The following is a 22,785-nucleotide window of genomic DNA, read 5'->3' as shown; positions in this document are numbered from 1 at the left end:
TTTATGAGCAGAAACCACAGCAAAGACTTAGACAATAGTCAGTGAATCTCCACAGTCATAATGAAATGTTATGAAGCCCTTGGTGACAAATCATATTCATAAAGTCACTGTCTTATCAGCATAGATATTCTCATCCTTATTCACCTATAGACAAGAGTGAGAAAAGAGTCAGTAAAAGACCATGCAGAAAATGTTCTGATGGGGAAATGCAGGGAGAATGAGAATAGGTTAATGGGGTGAGGGTAGATTTAGGGTGAAATCTCCATATTCATGCAAGTTAAAAGAGTGTATCTTTAAAAATAAAAGTGTGTTGGGAGGCAGATGCTTAGTAACCTCGATTTCTTTCTGTTCTCTGTTATTATTTCCCTCCTGTGACAAACTTCAGGATGGAGAGCAATGGCAAGCCCTACGTATGAATGAGAGAGCCGACTGTGTAGGCAAGTATACTGTTCCAATGATCTGGCAGCAGTTGGGGACACTGCCTCATGCTGGTATGTTTCAGCCAGCCCTCTAGAGGCAAATATAAGTTTCTCTTCTACGTAAACCTTAGTTCCTGCTATCACCCAAAACTACTCATCAGAGGTTCCAATGCTGCCAATCTTAAGAAGGTAGGATAGGGAAGAACGAAATAGTTCTGAAAATAAAGTTCTGAAATGAAGTATATTCCCATGAAACCAACATGATGTAGAGAGAAGCAAATGCTAAAATAAAAACCAGGAAAAGGTAAGGAAATTCAGACCAGAAATAAGGAAGTTCCCCAAAGCATTTAGAATGAACAAATACTGAAATGACTGTCCAAGGAGGTTTCATAAGCCCTTTGAGCTAATTAACAAATATTACAGGGAAGAGCAGGCTATCCTTAACATCAGCCAAATGTCTGTGGGGCCTTTTGGAAAGCAATGGAGAAAAAGAGAAGTTTATCATTGGAAATTTAAAGACTCCTGGGTCCACAGAAATCCTCAGGCAACCCGCTCTCAGCCAGTATGTATTTGACACCTAACTTCTCAAGTGCTATGTCACATACTAAAGATATAAAGATATAAAAACGCAAAGTCGGCAACCAAAAATGAACAAGGTAAGTTTTGAAATGAGACAGACCATGTAATTAATTTCTGCTCTTTACTCAGTATATAGCCTTGAACAAGTACAATTTCCATGAATATTCAGTTTCCTCATTTATAAAATGGAGGTAATTAGACTTAGGAAGAGTAAACAAGGTAGTATAGACAAGTGTGGGCATAGTTTCTGGAGCAGAAAAATCACCCAAATATTGATGATACTGACAAAATTTTACTAAGAAATTATTATATTCATATATATATATATAGAGAGAGAGAGAGAGAGAGAGGCACTTTCTTCTCTATTCCTCAGAAAATATCACAAAGCAGGAGTAATTATTACCCCGTTTTCAAATAAAGAAACCAAGGTTTGCAAAGTTTTGATGACTTTCCCTTTTTAGCCAAATCGGTTTCTGAAAGGACTGAAGGATCATGTTTGCTTTGGACTTTTTGGAATTATGGGGGATAATGTACAGTTTGCAGGTCATATATAGTATGGCCTTATACTTTATCTCCACATGGGGATACTTTTGAAAGAGGAAAAGGATGGTAAATGGATGGAATGCCAAGAAAACATAAACATGAAGTGTCCTGAGTGAAACAGGACTTGTTAGTAGTTATTTGTAAATTTAAATCCCAAAAAAGTATGAAAGAAGGATGTTCTCCGATCACAACAAAACTACAAATAACAAAAACAGTATTTCCAAACTACCCATGGGTCAAAGAAGAAACCACAAAGAAATTAGAAAATATTTTGAATGAAATGATAATGAAAACCCAAGTATCAAAATTTGTGGGAGGTAACTCATGCCGTGGTTAGAAATAAATTTATAGTTGTAACATTTATATTAGAAAAGAAGAAACCTCTAAAGTCAATGTTTAATATCTCGCCTTAAGAAGCTAAGAAGAAGAGGGGCAAATTAAGTCAAAAGTAAAGACAAGGCAATAAAGAGTGAAAAGCAATAAAATGAAAAACAGAGAAAATCAATGAATCCAAAAGCTGGTTCTTTGAAAAGACCGATAAAGCTGATTAATTTCTAAGTAGATTGGTTAAAAAAAAAAAGAGGGAAAAGAGGGAAGAAACAAGTTATCAGTGTGAAAGGGGAACATCACTACAGATCCTACAGATAATATGAACAACTTTTTCTTACTAATTTGACAATTTAGATGAAATGGAAAATTCCTTGAACTACACACATTACCAAAACAAACACAAAACAAAGTAGCAAATGTTAATAGACCTGGAACTATTAAAGAATTTGATTCATAGGTAAAAAAGTTTTCCACTAAGAAAATCCAAGCCCAAAGGGCTTCACTGATGAATTCATTTATGTAAAAAACAAAAACAAAACAATATAAATTGATTAGTGATGCCTTATACACAGTAAGCAAAATTATTTAACCTCTCTGGGCCTTAGTTTCTTCTTGTGTAAATAGGAATTTCTATACCAAAACCTCATAGGCTTGCAAAATGATTAATTATGATAACTGATTTGCAGCCTTTAGCACAGTGCCTGTCATATTGAAGTATTTAATAAGTGCTAAAAATTATTAATTTTTATTATTATTTTATCTCAATATCATATGGTAGTCATCTAAGTGTATTAAATCCACCATTTTTTCTTTTTTCTTCCCTTGAAACCATTTCTCCCAAATCTTGTAACCAAATATGGAAAAACTGCGAATTTGGGAAATCATAAAGATAAGTTCAGATGCAGAACAAAACAAAGCCAAACAAACAAGTAAAAGCTTTCAATATCCCTGTTTCAAAAGAAAAGCCAAATGCGGCACCTGGGTAGCTCAGTCGTTAAGCATCTGCCTTCGGCTCAGAGCCTGATCCCAGGGTTCTGGGATTGAGCCCCACATAGGGCTCCCTGCTCAGCTGGGAGCCTGATTCTTCCTCTCCCACTCCCCTGCTTGTGTTCCCTCTCTCGCTGGCTTTCTCTCTCTCTGTCAAATAAATAAATAAAATCTTGAAAGAGAGAGAGAAAGAAAGAAAGAAAGAAAGAAAGAAAGAAAGAAAGAAAGAAAGAAAGAAAGAAAGAAAGAAAGAAAAAGGAAGAAAGAAAAAAAGAAAGAAAGAAAGAAAGAAAGAAAGAAAGAAAGAAAGAAAGAAAGAAAGAAAGAAAGAAAGAAAGAAAGAAAAAAGAAAAGCCAAGAATCAGAGGAACATTTGTTATAAGACTGGTTCGGCCAGTTACAGCCCATCTAAAACTGCCACCTATAGATTCAGTTCTGTTTCATTTCTAAGATAAATCTAGACTTAGAGCAGAAAAGACTTGTGTATTTTCATCCTTACCTCTTAGTCTTCTGCTCTAAACCGGTGAACGCTTAACTAAGACGAAACCACTCTTACTGGGATTTCCAGAAAGGTAAGATTCAGTATTGACTGTTAGATACCTTCACTTTCCAGTCACATTCCTTGTTATTCTGATACTGTTGAATGACTTCTGGCTTCTCAGCTGTACCCCAGTCCTGTTCTCTCCTGAGCAATGCTTTCTACCACACTCCTACTCCAGTACCTCCAGTTTATAAAACATGGCACCTGCCTTTGTCCTTTCAAAAATTATACCCGGGCACTGTCCTCAAAACTCATGCACAGCTTTCTTGTTGCAGTCCTGTAGAGCACGGAATGACTCAGACCGAACATAGCAGTCCTCCAAATGGAATTTCTAAACAAATGGGCTCCGCAGACTGATTATTTTAAAAATGTCTCCGTCACCTAGACACAGATGAGCAAATGCTCTTGGTATCTTATTGAAATCTTTGGTGAGTCTGCCAGAATACAATTTTGGTGTTTTTAAATGCATTTGACAGAGCTGAGTTGATTTTTAATTTTATCTGTTAAAAAAAAATCAATCAAAAAATGGTTTTTATGAACCCATTTGTTTAATGTTCTACACTGTATTGGAAGCTATAGGAAATTAAAAGGAAGAGAAACCACAGTTTATGACTTCAAAGACTTTACAATCCAGTTGTGCGCGCACACACACACACACACACCACTCACAAAACAAGAGTACACAAAAATATGAAAAATTAATAATGATAATCTCCACCTATTGAGGTCCTACAAGACTGAGCACTTTACAAAGGTGCTTTTGCAGCCTTGCAAAAATTCTGTAAGTTCTCTCTTATCTTTTCCCCATTTTCACAGTTAACAAAATAGGCAGAACCAAGTCTATCCAATACCAAATCTCATGCTCCTTTCACTAAACACAAAATGAAGCAAAATAAAATAAATGCGAAATCCTGGGTTCCTCTTCAGATTCTTATTCAGTTGAGATCTGGCCTTTGATACCTTTTTCTCTCAGATGTCAGGCGATCTACTGTACAGGCAAGGAGGAGAGCTGAACTAAAACAATAGTCATTATATTGCCCATACACACAATATATAATATGGAAAAAGTATAGGTATTAAGAAAGTTCAGTAAATGATAATTTCTAGCAGGAAAGCTGGAATGAAACAGCTTCCTCTACAACAGATATTTCCCAGCCACAAATACTTTAATGCTAATCAACTTATTCCAAAGTCATAACTTGACTACATATGTATGTATACACACACACACATATTAATCATAAGAGCTTGCATCGTATCTTCACAAGTACCATTTCATTTTAAGCATCATAAGAATTAGGGAGTAAGTAGGGGTAGTTACTTTATTTATTTATTTCCTACTGAGAAAACCAAAAGCCAAACTTATTGCAGGTCACACAGCTAACCAGTGACTAAACACTGTGCTCATTTCATTATTTCACTCTGACTAGCCCTGTCCAATATCCCTACAGCTCAATGACACTGAGGACAGGCTACATTATCTGTGCGACCCAATACAAAATGGAAATTCAGAGTTCCTTGTTCAAAACGTGTCCAGAATTTCAAGATAGCAACTGCAGAGTATTAAACCAAGTGTGAAGCCTTTCTAAGTAACTGCACAGGTGCATGCCCGTAAAGCTGGCCCGATGACACCACTGCAAATTAAACCATAAAATCAATAATTCAAGGAGCTACTAATTGAACAAGGCAAAGGGTATGGATGCATTAAAAATAATCACTTCTCCAGGAAGCACTGCAAAAGTACCTGAGACAGATGCAATCCAAGCTGTATGATCATAATCACCCTCCTCTAAGTAAATTATTCAGATTAGGAAATGCATGCCCATCAGCTTTTGGTAAAATAAGATAAATGCATTTCTTCCCAAGTTACTTACTGAACACATTAATATGTATTTTTCCCAAATGTAATGAATTGATATGCTTCAGACTGTGACAAGGTGAAGGCATCAGAAAGTTCATTCAAGAGCAGAAAAAACATCAAATTAACTTGTAGCTTTCAGCAAACCCCCCCCCCATTTGTCCTATGCTTCCAGCATGTCATTTCAGAATAAACAGCTTCAAAAACGGAGCTATGCAGATGCTTTCACAACAGAGTAAGAGCTGAAATAAGCACCTGACAGCGCTAGCAATGAATAGCAGATGTTCTCAGGGGAACTGGGATTGGTGCTTTGAATTTCAAGAGTAACATGATCTTCTGGAATGTAGAAAACCCCACTGTTGTCAGTAACTTCTGTAGAATCCCTCAATACTGCAAAACTAATTGGGTTGAGAGCCAGCTCCATTCCTTGTGAAGGAACGGTGAGGAACGCACACATTCCCTTTCTTGTCTCTTATCCAAACTTCAATCTTATTAGAAAATCTCTGAAAACTGGAAGTCTTGTCAAGAAAACTCTAGAATGATTTTTGAACCAGGAAATGTGCAATTGAAAAGTGGAGGAGGGAAGGAAAGTTCTAAGTGAATAAAACATGTCTCTTTTTCATTAAAAATAAGATAAATGTGATCTAGAAAAAAAACATTTAAATCTATCAAACATGAACAAGGGAAAATTTACAGAAATGTTTCTTTTATTCTTCAAAACAAACATCTACAGATGATAATTTCTTATTGGGCAGCAATCATCTACACCATTTGGTAGTGAATATAAACAGTTGCCCTTCCTGGAGTTCGAACAATCTGTATTCCAACCCCCAATATGGGTGAGCTTGATTGTGGCTATTAGGTTCTTTTGATCTGTAAGTAACAAAACTAACTTAAGCAAATAGGAAATGATACCAGGATATATTCCTAAATCCAAGAAATATTTGTATAAGCAGGTCATAGGAATGGGGTGGGGGTGGGGAGGACTAGGACAGCTCCAAGGACCTCAAATGGACTTGGTGGATCTTTTCTCTTAGGCTCTGCCATCACAGCAACTTGGTCTCTGCTGAAAGATTCACTGGCATTCATGTAGAGAATATATCCACACTCGGAACTCTTCTAATGCAGGTGTGTTAAGTTGAATGCATTTTATTGATAAGCATCACTTGCAACTCACACACCCAAAAGTACTAAAATGTTCACAAATACCCAAAAGATGTGGAACGTGAATGTTAGTTCTAGGACAGGAGAGTACTATTTTCAGGCTCCTTTCACTTGCCCTCCTCATGAGTGGACAAGAAATAAATTTGAGTGAACAAGAAATAAATTTGAGTGATTGAAGACAAAAAGAACTTTTGTACTATGGGTGTGCTTAAGTAAGGACAGGTGTTTCCCTAAAGATTATTGCAAAGAACTAGCACAGCATAGTGGTAAAGATACGGATTTTCGGAGACGCAGAAATCTGAAATGATCCGTTCCCTAGCCAGCTGTTTGAGACTGGGAAAGGTACAAACTATTCATGAATTTTAGTTTTTAAATAATACCATTTTTCTCTGACTATTAAGGTAATGCAGTCTTTCTGGAGATGTGAAAAACATAGGAAATTTCAAGACATACACTGTAATTGTCCTGTAATCTCATCCCCTGGGCCTGAGAGTTAAAATTGCAATAGAATTCTTACAAATTTCCAATCTATGCATATATGAACATATATATATTCCCCACAATCACTGTTTTAGCTGCATACCACAAATTTTGAAGTTTTGTTTCATTTTCATTCAGCTAAAACTATTTTCCCTGGCAATTTTTTCCTAGATCCATTAATAATTTAGAAGTGTGTTACTTAATTCAAAGTTTCGGGAATTTCCAAGATATCTTCCTGTTATTGGTTTCTAATTTACTTCTGTTGTGGTCACAGAACATTCTGGTATGACTTCAATCTTCATAATTTACCAAAAATTGTTTTATGGCTCAGCATGTGGTCATCTTAAGTGTTCTATTTGCACTTGAAAAGATTGTTTTCTACTCTTATAGAGCACTGTACTCTATAAACATCAATTAGTTGGGCTGGTTAATAGTGCTGTTCAGTCTTTTATATTATTACTATTTTCCTGTAGCAATTATTAAACCAAATTTTAGATTAATATTTTGAAATCTCCAATCATAATTCTAGGTTTATCTATTTCTCCTTAATTAATGCCAAACTTTGCCTTATGTATTTTCAGTCTATGTTATTAGGCATACAGGTTTAGCTTTGTTATGATTTGTTCATGAATTAACCCTTTTGTCTTTATGAATTTTTCCTCTTTGTCCCTGGAAATCTTCCTTGGTGGGAAGATGATTTTTTCTGATATTAGGTAGTGACTCTAGCTTTCTCAAGATTACTCATTGTATTAGGTGTTTTTAATATATTTTCAGTCCTTTTCATTAAATCTATCTTTGTAAAAAGTGTTTCCTGTAAATTCAATATAACTAGATTTTTATTTTAAAGCCAGTTTTACAATCTCCACTTTTAATTGTGTATTGAGATCATTTAGTTATCAACATTATTATGTGTAAACCTACTATCTTTGCTCTTTATTTTCTATACATTGCATCTTTTCTTTGTCCTTTTTTTCCTGCCTTCTTTTGGATTAATAGAATATTATTATATTCTGTCCTAGCTCCACTTTGGCTCCTTAATTATACATCCTTGTTTCATTTTGTCAGTGGTTACTCTGTGGTTAAAATATGCATCTCTAACATATCTTCAAATACTATAGCCTTTCATGTATGACATAAGAACCTTAGAACAATATCCTTTTATTCCCTCCCTAGTCCTTCATGCTGTTATTAGACATTTTAACAAGAACTTAATACAAGATATCTTCTCCTCAGGTTTTGTACCAAGTCCCTTTCCCATAAGTAGTATGTGTAAAGTACTAATTTTCAACATCCTTACCAACCCCTTGGAATTGTCACATTTTTAAATTTGTGCCAATATGATATTTATGAAATAATACATCATGATTGTTTACTTTGCATTTCCCAAACAAAATTCTTGAGGCTCGGCATCTTATCATTTTTTATTGGCCATTGTGTTTCCTTTCTGACAATGAAAAGTTTATATATATTATACACATTTCCATGGAGTTATCTTTTTTCTTGTTGATCTGTGAGAGTTTTTATTTAATAAACTCTAGATATTTATCCTCTAATTTATTCATTGCAAATACTCTCCTTGTCTTCACCTTTTGACTTTGTTTTCTGCATTTTTAGACGGACAGGTTTTTTTTAATTTAGTGAAGTCTAATTTCTTAATATTTTCCTTTATGGTTTGGGCTTTTTAGATCATTAAAATAAATTCTTCCCCGTTCTAATAAAATGAATAATTTCTCTATTTTCTTCTAAATGTTTAAAAATTTTGCTTTTCGTATTCAGGCCCTTAATCATTCAGAATTTAAACTTTCTATTATCTTTTGTTCTGTTTTTTTAATCCTCCCTACACACAAGCACATTCCAACAATGCATCCCCTTTTACCTCAATCCTGACTTTTTTATAGTTCAGCTTAGTTACCCCTTCCTTCATGAAGCTTTCCTTGACTACTCCAGCCCTCAATGACTTTCCCTCCTCAACTTCCTAAGACATTTATCACTGAGCTTTGTTATTAATTGATGCTTATGCATGGCTGAGAGTTAGAAGGCTAGGCAACATTCAGGCAGATAATCTTAATGAATCAAGAGGGCCAGATTTGAAGATTTTAAACAGAATGGAGAATGGAATAGCATAAGTCTTGTTTTAAGGGGAGTTGCTACTCAGCCCTACCAATTATTTCTGTGTGGTACATATGCTCAGCATGGCCAGATCTCTCTCTCTCTCTCTCTCTCTCTCTCTCTATTTTTACAATAGAACCTAGAAATGCAAAAATTTTTATGTGAGATATTCAGACATTTAACTATTGCCAACTCATTTCAAGATATTTTTAAAGCTTTATATGTGTATATTTCAGGGGTGGATGGTTATCTCCTGGTCAGATTCAGTCACCCCATTACCAACCTCTAACCTCTGGTTTGATTGTTTCTTATTAGTTGATCAGTTTAATCATCTCTTCAATTAAATCATAAACCTCTGAATATAGGAACACCTACTTTGTAACCACCACAGAAGCTGTCACAGGAAGAAGCTTATGATAATTGCTCCATAAACCCCTGATTAATGGTTAATTGATGGGAGACATCATTCGCACACCCTGTGCCAAAGTCCTGTCTACACTGAGGTGCTAGGGAGAGGAGTGGAGCAGATCCCACAATGAGGCACTATGACCAAGATGGCTGCCCATCCAGTGACTGTCATTCCAGCGTGGCATGCTTAGAAAATAGATCCTCCCAAAGCCAGGTCATTTCTTCCCAGGGCTGGGATACCAGGACACATTCTGGACACTCTGCCAGGATAAATTCAAGAGTTTTTAGTTACCAGTAGTCTAGGTAGTACAAAGAGCAGATGCCCAGTTCCTAGAGACACAAACAGGAGTAGAGAGAAGTAGAAAATGCCTCCAACCCCTTCATCTTTTAGAATAAAATCCTGCCTCTGAGGAAAGTTATGGCCTGACCATTGCTGTTTATTTGTAGTTCTGGGTCCTTACCCTGAGAATCACCAATCTCACAGTATCAAGTTCACTTACAGCTTGAGGAATGAACCAAAGGTCCATCTCTGTAGAGAAGGTAGGCTTCAACCAGGAACCAGACACTCAGATTCAAAGCTTCAGTTTATCCCTGTAGAGCCCTAGCTGATGTGCTCAGCCTCTCTGATTCTCTGTCTTCTCACCTTTAAAATAAGAACATTAAAATTACAACTCTCTCTTAGTCAAAGAAGCAGTGCTGGGGTGGTAAAGAGCACAGACTCAAGTAAGACAAGAATTTTAATCTACTAGTTGAGCGACCCAGAGAAAGTTACTCAACTGACCTCCCTGTGCCTGAGTTTCCACACCTACAAAATGAGGATATATAGAATTTATTCCACTGGGTTCCTTTGGAGACCAAATGACATTATGCATGTAAAGCTCACTATAAATGATAGGTTTGAGTTCATGGGTGTGTGAGAAATTGGTGACTATAAGGCATCATTATTATAGGATCTTTTGTTCCATTCTCCAGAACGAAAATACTCCCAAAGTGACTGTTCCATTGTTTTTGTGTTGTTGTTACTGTTATTACTTCCCCAAGACTGCAGGGTCACGTGAAGGAAAACTTAGTAGGATCTATTTCTGCTGAAAGCTAATGTGTTCTCTCCTCTGAGGCTACACAACTTTCACCCTCCGTGCCTCATGCCCACCTGGAAACCGGCCCAGGCAAAAGCACTTCTGGGACGAGGAAACAAATCCTCATGGTGCTTCAAAATATTACACAAAAAAGTCCTACAAGTTACTAAAGTGCATCTCTGAGTGTGTGTCTCTTTGCCACACGGTGTCTGAATGTGCCTCCACGTACCTCTCCATATCTCTGTAAACAGCTTTCTAAGGAGATTACGAAAAGGCTCCCTTTGCTCAGGATTCGGCTGCATTCACCTTCAGAGCACGGTGCCTTCTGATTCAACATCCTGCTTAACCAAGGTGGGCACCTGCGGGGAAGGGTCTATGGAGGGACAGTCTATTCCCTACTTGCAACTCCCACCTCTACAGAAGTTCTAAAAATCGGAAGGTCTTCCACCCATGCAGACAGACTCGTATTCAGACAAGAAAAGGTAAATTCTCAGATGATCCTTGAGAGCACTACTACATGTGGCGAGTACCTGGAGCTCAGTAAGTGCTCACTAAATACTTGTTGGCTGAATGTATTGGCTTTTAGCAGCCTGAGCAGGCAATCCAGAGGGCTCTCTCAGCCAGTTAAAGGAAGCACAAAAAGTCAATGAGGATACTTTCTGAGGTCACTGACTTTCTCACCAGGGGAACCCTCCCGTGCAGCAAAATACTCATGGAAAAGATAGAGGTAAGGGATATGCTGATGTTCTCAGTGAGAGATAGGTAAGGAAAACATTCAACACATTATGTACGCTGAGCCTATTTTAAGGAAAGATTAATAGTTAAAGATAATGAGGGTTGGATTGCCTGGAGAAGCTAGAGACAGGAAAGATGGAAGCCTCCCAGAATTTTATTCTATTTTATTTTAAGTAGGCTCCACATTGGGCTTGAACTCATGACCCTGAGATCAAGACCTGAACTGAGATCAAGAGCCAGACGCTTAACTGACTGAGCCACCCATAAGCCTCCCAGAATTTTGGAGCAGGGACTGGCCCTGGAGACTGTCCAGTCTAATCCTCTTATTTTGTAGTTGAAAAAACCTGGTGCCCAGAGAGACGTGCAGGATGCCTCCAGTCCCTCAGCTGACCAGTGATAAATTGGGATCAAGAACCTCAGCTTATGTCCTCATCATTTGTCACCCTTTCCATGTTCAGAGGCTCCTTACCTCCCTCTAGAATGGCTTCCAGCAAAGCAAAGACAAACTGGTCAACTTTACTAACCAGTGTATAGACCTTTATAGCCCTGGGGATTCCACTTCCTCAATTCACCCAAACCTTTTCATAGAATGATTAAAACTTCCTTTCCTTTGGGAACCGAGAAGAAACCCTCCCTTTTCACCCAGGCCCACTATTTACAACATGGGTGAAATGGTCAAGCTTTATGCAAACCTTATTCTTAGCAAGAGGAGTGTGAGATTACCTTGTTATTACTTACCTCTGACTCAGGGTAATGAACTCCTGGTGATGTAACAGGGGAGTGTCAGGTGCCCGTACTTTCTGATGAAATCAAATCTCTTCCTGAGAGTTTGGAAGCAGAAAAAAATACATACATAACAGTTTCTTCAGTAGGGTGCCCCCCAAAATGTCCCAGGAGTGGGGCGTCTGTCTTCGGCTCAGGGCCTGATCCCAGGTCCCTGGGATCAAGCCCCGCATCGGGCTCCATGCTCCGCTGGGAGCCTGCTTCTTCCTCTCCCACTTCTCCTGCTTGTGTTCCCTCTCTCACTGGCTGTCTCTCTCTCTCTCTCTCTGTCAAATAAATAAATAAATAAATAAATAAATAATCTTAAAAAAAAAAAGAATGTCCCAGGAGTAACCCTAAGGTTTATGCAGCATGTGTTTTTATAAATCAGTCATCATTTAAAGTTGTTCGAACAAACTGCCAAATTGATCTTGCTATCAAGGTGATCCAACAGCCTTTTTTTATCTGCCCCTGAATCCCAGTTCTCTCTTATACGCCATACTCTCTCCCCCCACCTGCCCTCTACCACATTTGCAACTGCCTCTCTTGAAAGCAACAGGCTGCCACCCACTGGCGAGAAATCAGCCTTGAGAATACACAGGCAGGATCGCAAGACTCGAGATGAAGGAAGAAAAACATCAGGCTAAACTTTGTTGGTTCTTAAAAGGCATTCCTCAGAAAGTGACTATTACAGAAATGTTACCAGGATTTAGTTCTTAGGACACGAAAAGAAAATATATAAGAAAAAAAAAAAAAAAACCAAGAACATCAAAGCAAAACCTATAAGAGAAAGAATTTTTCCTTGCTGATTCTGCCACTTTAAGCTTAGCACTTACAGGCACAGCATGCTTTCTTCTGCATTTCCTTTCTCCCAAGAATAATAATAACAAAACAAAAAAAAAAAAATCTCAAGATTGAAAGACTTCACTATACCTCTTGAATCCCCCGCCCTGACATCAGGACATCATCAAGTTGCCCAGTCTGTTCAAATAGGTGCAGTGATTTTGGACTTGCAACCCTCCTGAGAAGCTCAGCCCATGTTTATATATGTTTATATATGTCTACTTTACATTCTTGCGTGGTGAACAGAAAAAATCAGTGGAAATCCCAACTACTAAAAAAATAAGAGAAAAATCTTATTTCACTAGTAATCACAGAAATGAACATTAAAACATTAAGGTGCTGTTTTTCACCCAGGAGGATAGTAGAAAGATTTGTCATTGATAATACCTCCCATATAAATAAAGATGCAATAAAATTAGCACTTACTTATACATCTACTGCTGGAAGCAGTACAAATTGTTACCACTTTTTAGGAAAGCACAGTGACATACGGAGTTCACACTCTTTGACCCAGTGGACATGTTTCTTGGAATATTCACCAAAAAATAATGTAAGGGAAAAAGAAGTTATACACACAAATATATCCGCTGCAGGTTTGTTTTGAAATGACCTACTTTTCTAACAGGTCAGAGATATGTAACGTTACAGAATTCGCTTATAGTACAACGTTAGATTTAAAAAGCACAATGCTGTAATCAGCCAGAATTTTCCCTACAAGCACTAGAGAGCCACTCTCATTAGTTTCATCCCCAAAAGTATACACTAGGTAATTCCCTGGGACCTAGAAAACCAGGGCGGGGGCCACCCGTGCAGGAATGTGATACATTAATCCCGGGATGATACCATGGCTGCCGCAGCCCAGACCCAAACACCCCAGCCTGCAGGCCGGGCAGCCTCAGCACCAGAACCTAGAGTCACGGGCTCCACTGCCTCCTCACCTGGGCACAGCTTCTGGCGCTCTGTCTCTGCATCATCCCATCAGCCGCTTTCAGTGAGGTGTGTGTGGGTGACTGGTCGTGAGCTTCAGGGGATGCTGGGAAAGTGAGGCCCAGGCATTTGCAGATGTGACAGTTGTTAGAGGGTCCCCCCAAAGAGTTTTGCCAAAAAAGATTTAATGCTGAATGATCAGAGAGTAATGATAATGGCCCACCAGAAACAAACAAAAAATATCACATTATGATCACAACCAGTAAATATGATTTACACTAGGGAAGGACTGAAAGAGACTAGATCCACACATAGAAGTGTGGGTGATTTTTTTCTTTTTTCCTAATGTTCTATATTCCTAAATTAAATGTCCTATTAAAACGCAAAACATTTGTATCACTTTTGTAGAGTAGCCATAACTAATTACCACAAACTGGGGGGCTTAAAACAGCAGAAACTTAGTCTCTCATAGGTTGGAGGCCAGAAGTTGGAAACTGAGTTGCCAGCAGGGCCATGCTCCCTCTGAAGGGTCCATGGAAGAATCCTTCTTAGCCTCTTCCTAACTTCTACTGGTTGCTGGCAATCCTTGGCTTGCTGCTAGACCACTCCAATCTGCTTCAGTTGTCACATGGCCTTCTTCCCTCTGTGTCTGTCTAAATTACCCTCTAATCTGGTATGACTTCATCTTAACTTGGTTACGTCTGCAAAGAATTTATTTCTAAATAAAGTGCCATTCACAGGTTCCAGGCAAACATGTATTTTAGGAGTTACATTATTCAACCCAGTACAATATTTTAGAGATTTCTTTCTTTTGTTGAGGCAAAAATCAAGCTTCTCTCATCAGGGATTAGACTTTTACTTCTTTGAAACCCAAACATGCCTTCCATCATATCGCCTAGCATTGGGCTCAGTACGTATTAACACAGAGTAAACACTAGAGGAGTAAGAGAGACAAGGAATATATCAGGCATGGAGAGAAAATACATAAATTCAAAATAAAAAATAAATGAATCATTCTATATGGAGCTAATTTTAAAATCTTCCACAACCTCAGAGACAATTTCTTCAACCTCTTCATAATCAATTCCAATATCATCATCATCATCATCATCATCATCATCTGTTAAAGGGTCTGACAGGGACACCTGGGTGGCTCAGTTGGTTAAGTTTCTGCCGTCAGCTCAGGTCATGACCGCAGGGTCCTGGGATTGAGTCCTGCATCTGGCTCCCTGCTCAGTGGGGAGTCTGCTTCTCCCTCTGCCTGCCACTCCCCCTGCTTGTTCTCATTCTCCCTCCCTCCCTCTCTCTCTCTCTCTCTCTCTCTCTCTCATAAATAAATAAATATTAAGATCTGACAAAATCACATCTGCATGTCCTTCTCATCAGTATCACAGTAAGGACCGCTTCCCCAGTAGAACCATAACAACAACGAAACAAATACCATACCTTGAGCTAAAGCCCCTCAACTCAAATTTAAGGTTAACATTAAGCAAAGCCATGAAATAGATAATTTTCATTGATTTCATTGATAGGTGATCTTTACATTTTGAAAAGATAGATGGGTAAATGGATAAGTATAGTGAGACAGCATGTTAGGTAAGGTAAGCAGTCTAGGAGTGTTGAGTGGGTTGGGAAGATACGTATGTAGGTGAATAGATACGCAGCACAGAGTATTAGAACAGTAGATAAAATTTACCTGTAGCATATCTGCATTTTCCCATTTTCCATTTTCCAAGTTTCCTAAACTCTCAGATCACAATAGCCTGGGAAAAAGCAGAAAATAGGAAAGGGCTACACTGTGACAGGCCGGGCTTTGGGAATCTGAGCACAGGTTAAACTTATTAGAAGATAGAAAGGAGAACGCTAGCCACTTGGCACTAGCAGTCCATAAATTCAAAGCATTTCAAGTATCATGCCCTTACCACACAGCACATTTCAGTTCTTCATTCTCAGAACACTTAATTACCCATGACTGTATGGGCCCTTTGATTTTTCATACTCATTCCCTTATCCCCACTTCAGGAAAACTGAAATCCAGTTCCTGGGAGCTCTCTTGCCTAGCTGTTGGGGAACAAACATGTCAGCAGCCAAGAGCAAAAAGGGCAGACCTCTATCAACTCAAAGGCTCAAAGGCTCTGAGCTACTTCATGTTTGCTACTATAATCCTATTTGAAATGCTCCCAGGAAGCTCACGGTAGCTCACAGTTGAACCCAAGAGTAATTACTTTTGTATAGTGAATAACAGTCCTGATTTATTACTGTGCACAACAGTATGTGTCTATTTTGTTGAATAAACATAAGCTCACCTCAGCTGCCACTGAGGAACGAGGAGATATTTCCATAGAAGCCCCTGTCCTGCATGACTCCATGAGGAGAATGAAAAGGTAATTCAGATAGCCCAACATACTAGTTTTGCAATCTGTAAAAAGTTATCAACATGCTCAGGAAGCTTTTCTTGAGCTACTTACAATCTCAAGAGCCAACACTGGAGAGAGAAAATGAGATGAAGACATATATCAGGTACAAAACATGTGTCAACTAGGATGTATTCAGTAGGCAGTTAATTTTTAAACAGCTTATGAACAGGGGCTTAAATAATAAGACATTTGTGTTTACACCAACAGGGAATTTGAAGACAGGAGATTCAGCGCCGCGACCCAGCATCTTCTTTGTGTGCTCCGTCCTGCCATCCTCAGAGCGTCAGTCTTAGGTTTGAGCCTTCACTATTGCAAGATGGTGGCCAAAGCTCCAAACTCATTCAAGGCAAAAAGACAATAAAACCGTCTATGGACCTAAACAAATGTCTCAAGTCTTAAGGTCAAGTAAGGGATAATTTCATTCCATCTGTAAATACTTCCCGGGAAATTCATGGATGCTTTCCTCCCATTCCCCACTCCAATTAATAAAAATGAAGAATTTAACCATGCAGAGGCAAAACTGAAAATAAAGCCAGTTTGCATTATAATGCAGCAAAAAATAACATTACTTAGTGAGTACTTATGGGTATTTATCCATAGAAAACAAAAATGCAGACTCGAGGAAATACACGTACCCCCATGTTCACTGCAGCATTATTTACAAGAACCAAGACATGAAAACAAACCCATTGTCTGCTAATGGCTAAATGGATAGAGAAAAATACAGTATATATATATATATATATATATATATATATAGGGAGGGAGGGTGGGAGGAAGGGGAAAAAAGTTCATAGATACACAGGACATATTGGTGGTTGCCAGATGCAGAGTGGCCAAAATGGGCAAAGGGGGTCAAAAGGTACAAATTTCCAGTTATAAAATAAATTTCATGGGGACGTAATGTACTGCATGGTGACTATAGTTAATAATACTGTATTGCATATCTGGAAGTTGCTAAGAGAATGGATCTTAAAATGTCTCAACACAAGAAAAAAATTTTGTAACTATGTATGGTGGCAGATGTTAACTAGATTTGTTTTGATAATCATTTCACAGTGTATACAAAGATTGAATCATTATGTTGTACCCCTGAAACTAATATGTCAACTATACCTCAATTTCTTAAAAAAAAAAAAAAAAATCAAATTTACGAGACACAATTCTACCCTCAGAAAATGGACACCTTTTCTTCATTGGGACCTTTGTTGGACAAACTCATCAGGGAAACAACTCAGTTTGCATTATTTCTGGACACAGGACAGCTCCTTTACAAAGCCAGTAATTTTCTGACAGGCACACATGATAGAAGATGCCTTCCCATGAGATGACCCAGTTCCTGTCCCGATGAGAGTGCCAAACGTAATATTCTGGGGTAAGCCAGGGCGAGTCCACATTTCCAATCACGAGCTACAGAGAAAGTCTCAGTTGTGCATATTTTCAAGGGCTACAACATTCTGTATTTCAGCATTAAAATGGCTAGAGTGAGAATTTAAACATCATCCTCAAAAATATCATCAGGGATCTGATACTCCTACTGCTGGACACAGCAGTCTACGTGTACTATGACACATGGAACACTGGCTATGCAAAAAATTCCTTGGCGAGCTTTTTATTTCTCCTCATCAACCCTGCATCACCCCATTTCATCTGCTCAACATCTTCCTTTACTGTCTACATATTAACCCATATAATTAAGGGGCCCCACGTTGACCTTTAACTTATATTCTCTGTCCCTACAAAAAATACTCCGAAAACAGTAGCCTTGTCCTTGGTTATCACAATACCATAGCACGTAGCACAGAGGATATGCTCAGTATCTTATTTATTAAGCAAGCTAGTAAAAGACCATGTCGAGTGATTTTCAAACATGGTTCAATTAGTAATTACAAATCTCCATTTCAGGATGTGAATTCTGAAGCTCAGAGGGATTCAGTCATTTGCCCCCAAATATGAATGTATTCAATGGCTGCCAAACTTGAACTCAAGCGTCAGCCCGCTCACTATTTGGCTACAAAGCCCATACTGTCCTCCAAACCACCCCACCTTTGCTGTTTGAGTTTTTATCTGTATTTGTTTCACTCATCTCCATCACTCATCTGCAAATGAACATTTTTAGAGATATATGCGTCCTACATTCACCTTCCTTCTTCAGTGGTTCCCTCACTCTTGCATCTACCCCTCACACAAACTACCAGGCCCTCAGGCTGGGCATCTTGAAAAAAGCATAAGATAGAAATATACCCTTAGTGGGAGAGCCATAGCTTCCATTCTTGATGCCTTCAGCAGAGCAGTTCCTGGCACATGGGCTGTGTTAAATACGTACTGATGAATCCACTCATAGTTAATGATGATGCCCACCTCTGTACAGCATTGCCAGCATGAGAAGTGTGTCATAACATCCCTTTAGATCTCACCCAGAGCCCCACAAGGGTGGGTAGTGCAGGACATCTCACTACGACAGACAAGGAATCTGAATTAAAAGAGAGAACACATGTCAAGGCTGGTTGGCAGAACGAACCAGGTTTCCTATAACAACTTCCAAGTTTTCATCCCAACTTGATACTTGGTGAGCTGTTTACTCACCCTTCAAAAGCTAGTAGATACTTACCCCTCCTGTGACAATGCCTGGAGAATAGGAGCCTCGACCTGCTCTGTGTTCTATCACTCTTGCACATACGTTCTGCAATATTTAGCACAATGTAATGGTCTTTGGTTAGTAAGACTCTCATATTAGACTGAGAAACACCTGGGGAATAGCTTTCCTAACATCATCTATGTCTCTCCAGTGCCCAGCAGAGAGCCTGAGTACACAGTGGGAGTTTGCGAAAATATATTTGACATTTTATTTGTGAGACCACACCAACAAGTTAAAACCAAACTAAGATAGTCATAAGACCTCGTTACTCTCTAGTAAACAAGCATCTGCTTGCTAAAAGGATACCTGCAGAGGAATCTCACAGACATAATGCTGGGGAAAAGAGGCCAGATCGGAAATAGTACATATTTACTGGAAGTTTAAAACAGGCAAAATAAACTGATAGTTTAGGAACAGCTATTATCATGATTTGTCTTAATGCAACATATCCCTGAACACCAAAGGGATTCAGAAAAAGTAAATTGTTATTTTTAAATGTTCACAAATTTCAGTATCAACTGACAATGAGCCAACAACTAAAACTGACACCTCTCCGGGGATGTTTCCCACAATTACATTTAACAACTGAAAACACCATGAAAGGTACTTTTACTTGTTGTTAATGTTCTCAATGCCTGGGAAGATTTTAAAATGATCTTTAGCTGTTGCATCCAATTTAACTTTCTGGAAGTTAAGTTTCTATAATCAGCTTAAATTGTAACAGTTCTTTCAGATTTTAAAGATGCATAATTTCCTTAGAAACCCAAAACCTCCCCTGCAGAGGCCGAAAGGGCTGGCTTCCACCTGCTCTGTGTCTAGCCCAAGCCCAGGCATACCCGCTCTCCCCAGTTTGGGCCTCCTGTAATCCAGGTATCCCTCTCTTCCCTCCATAAAGCAGGAGGAGGACCGTCTTTATTCATGCTACTCACTAGAGGAGGTCGGACAGAGGGGACAGCAGAGGGCTGTTGTCATTAGAACATCCTATCTTCCTTGGGCTAATAACACCAAAGAGCAGTGGCTGGATCATCTTCAGGCTGGAAAGCTTCAGGTCTGACCACACACACACACCGCCCCCCCCCATGCTAGTAGAAGAGCTGCAGAATTCTCTCTCTGTAATGCAGGTGGTGAGTGCCCAGAAACTGGGAATTCTCTAAGGACAGACAGTCTATTGACTTCTCCCCTCCAGAGGAAGAGATAAAGAAGAGACTTCCCACCTAAACTACCCTATGACCACAAACCTTTGCGGTCTAACTGGAGCCCATCAGGAAGTCTAGCGATTGAAGGCAAAGTCCCCCCAAGGCAAATCAGCCTGCTGACATTTAACTCTTTCATCTCTGCTGTCCTGACACTTTGTTGTTCTCAATTCTTTGCCTGGTCTTCAGCGACACCCAGCCCTGTGAGCTGGGGGACAAACCTTGTCAGCTCACTCTGAAGTGTTTTCAGGGTTAGGGTTTAGGAAAGCAGATGGGGGTTGGGTGAGATGGAGGTAGGTCTTGCAGAAGATAGGCAAAGGCTCCAGTCTGCAGCACTTCCTGAATCCAGAAGCCCCATCTACTCATTCCCTGTACAAACACCCAGCCGGCCCTAACTCCCCACCCCTCGAATCAGCCTCCAACCCCATCACCTCTTCTCTCCTCACGCTCCTGTTGTGGCCAGAACAATGCAAGGCTTAGATGTGTGCGGAGTCGCCTGTCAAGAGCCAATGTGATGTTGATTGGCCTTAACTCCTCCTGCTCCAGGCGGGCGGCTCTGCCTGAGTTCCGATCTTGCGCCCTGCACTCTCAGAGATCCGCAGTTCGCGTCCGCGCCAAACCCTGCTCAGTAGAAGGAGCGAGCAGAGAGGGGCAAAGGAGTGGCAGCAGCCGGGCCTCGAGGCTTTGGGTGCAGGCGCCCCCGGGGCCGGGGCCCTGGGACCGCGGGACACCGCAGGAGCCGCCGCCGCCTGCGCCCGGGGCGCCGACGACCCAGAGCCCCGCACGGGGGAGGAGCGCGCTCAGCCCCGGGGGGAGTCGCGCCTCGCGCCCGCTTTTCCCATCGCGGGAGCGGAGAGCAGCGAGCGGAGAGGGGGTCGGAGCGGCGGCAGAAGCGCGGGGCTCTCGGCTGGCCGGCTGTGGGGGGCAGACGCTCAGGACCCCAACTCCATCCAAGCTGGGCCGCGGAGGCGGCGCCGGGCGGGAGGCGGGGCGCGCGGAGCCAGGCGCCGGCAGAGCCCACGCGCTGGGCTGGGAGTCGCGGGGCGTCGGGGTCCGCGCCGGTCTCTCCCCGTGGCTCAGGGGCGGCCTAAGAGCAGGCACTGCAGATACACAGCCACCTCAGCCGCCGCGGGGACCCCACCAACCCGCAAATGCCTCCGCCTGCCGGCTCCTGGAACCCTGGCGTCCCTGGCCTCTCAAAGCTGGCACTACCTCGTGGGCGGAGGCTCCCTGCTCTCTGCCCCCGGGGCCCTTGATCTGACTCAGAGCGCAGACCGTATGTCCTGGTCTGGGCAAGTGCAACTCCGCCCTGGATGTTCTACCGTTAGCGTGCCGAGGATGCTTGCTCAAACCACCTCCGCTAACTGAGCTTTAAAATGAAGGGGTTAGGTGGCAAAGTCTCCTCCAGGACCTAAAATTCTGATTTGTATGATCATAGTATCAGCTCAACACTTCAGCTGCTGTGTAAAGAGTTCAGATGAAAATCTATACTGGGTGAATTTTTAAATATGTTTTACATTACTAAGTTTTTCTTAAAAAGCCAATCTTTTTTTTTAAGTAGGGCTTAAATGTCTTCAGACTTCTAAGTCCTCACAGACTTTGTAACACTGTTTGTACGTAGGAATTACGCAGTAAGTATCCATGACGCAAATAAATACCAGGACCGTTAATGCTTTTCCAAACAAAAGTACTAATTCCAGTGTATGTGTGAGCGTGTGTCTGTGTGTGCGCACGTTTCCCATTGCTATTTCCATAGCATTTCCATGGTAACATCATTGAAATTTGACCCCTGTGTCTATCATGGGTCACCTTGAAGACAACATAGGACTAGTTCTTCATGGATGTTTTCAACAAGATTCAAAAAACCACAAGAAAACCACAAACTTCCCAAGGCAGAATTATAACAAAGTTCTCTTGAGTCACCACTCCATGCAAAGTAGCAATAGAAGTAGGGACACTTTCTTCCTCATTAAAGTTGAGTGTGTTGATATTTAAGAGAGTGATGTCTGATATTAAAGGAGCCTGGAGTGTCCTTCCAGAAACACGTTTTTGTGGCTCTGACTAGCAGTTTGTCCTTGGAACCTAGCTCTGCACCCTTCCATAAACGTAACAACATCTGGCAGGCTGGGGCTTCTAGATAGGGAGACCAGAGCGAAGATTCTACCTCACCCAGATTACAAATTGCTCTTTGTGAAATCCAGGCCAGCCATTCCCCTCCCCTCAGAAAGTTTTCAGAGCTTTGCTGGATCATTTGCTTAATGCCTTTTCTTCACGCCCTGCTAACCTCCTTGCCAACCTGGATAAGAATGCCACAGTTCCTCCAGGAGAGGAAAAACAGATTAAAAACTCAAAACCCAAATAGATCCCTATCCCACTATAGGACTGGGAAGAATAAATTGAAAGGGGGTAGAAGAGAAGAGATCAGGATATTTGTAGGTTATGAGCCAGTATTGATTTTGCCTTAATACACTTTCATTTGGGCTTAGGACTATTACTGCCTTAAATCCTACATGAAGAATTTCCTGCAGAAACTCAGTGAAAATATGGCTGATTTTTCTCCCCCATTTTTCTTCCTGAACTTACTCCAGTTATCCCCTTAGAGAGGAGATGTTTGAGATTCATCCAAGAGGAATTCACAGACACCCGATCATGTTTCTTAAATCTCCAATTTAATTTTCCATTTGAGGAAGGGTTTAATCAGGAAGATCTAGATGAAATTGGTTCCAGGACTGGTTGGTTCTTGGTTTTGTTTGTTTTATGATAATTACCTTTTAAC

This window comes from Ursus arctos, unplaced genomic scaffold, assembly GCF_023065955.2.
Source record: "Ursus arctos isolate Adak ecotype North America unplaced genomic scaffold, UrsArc2.0 scaffold_7, whole genome shotgun sequence".
Lineage (NCBI taxonomy): Eukaryota > Metazoa > Chordata > Mammalia > Carnivora > Ursidae > Ursus > Ursus arctos.
Note: the sequence above shows the minus strand (reverse complement) of the source record.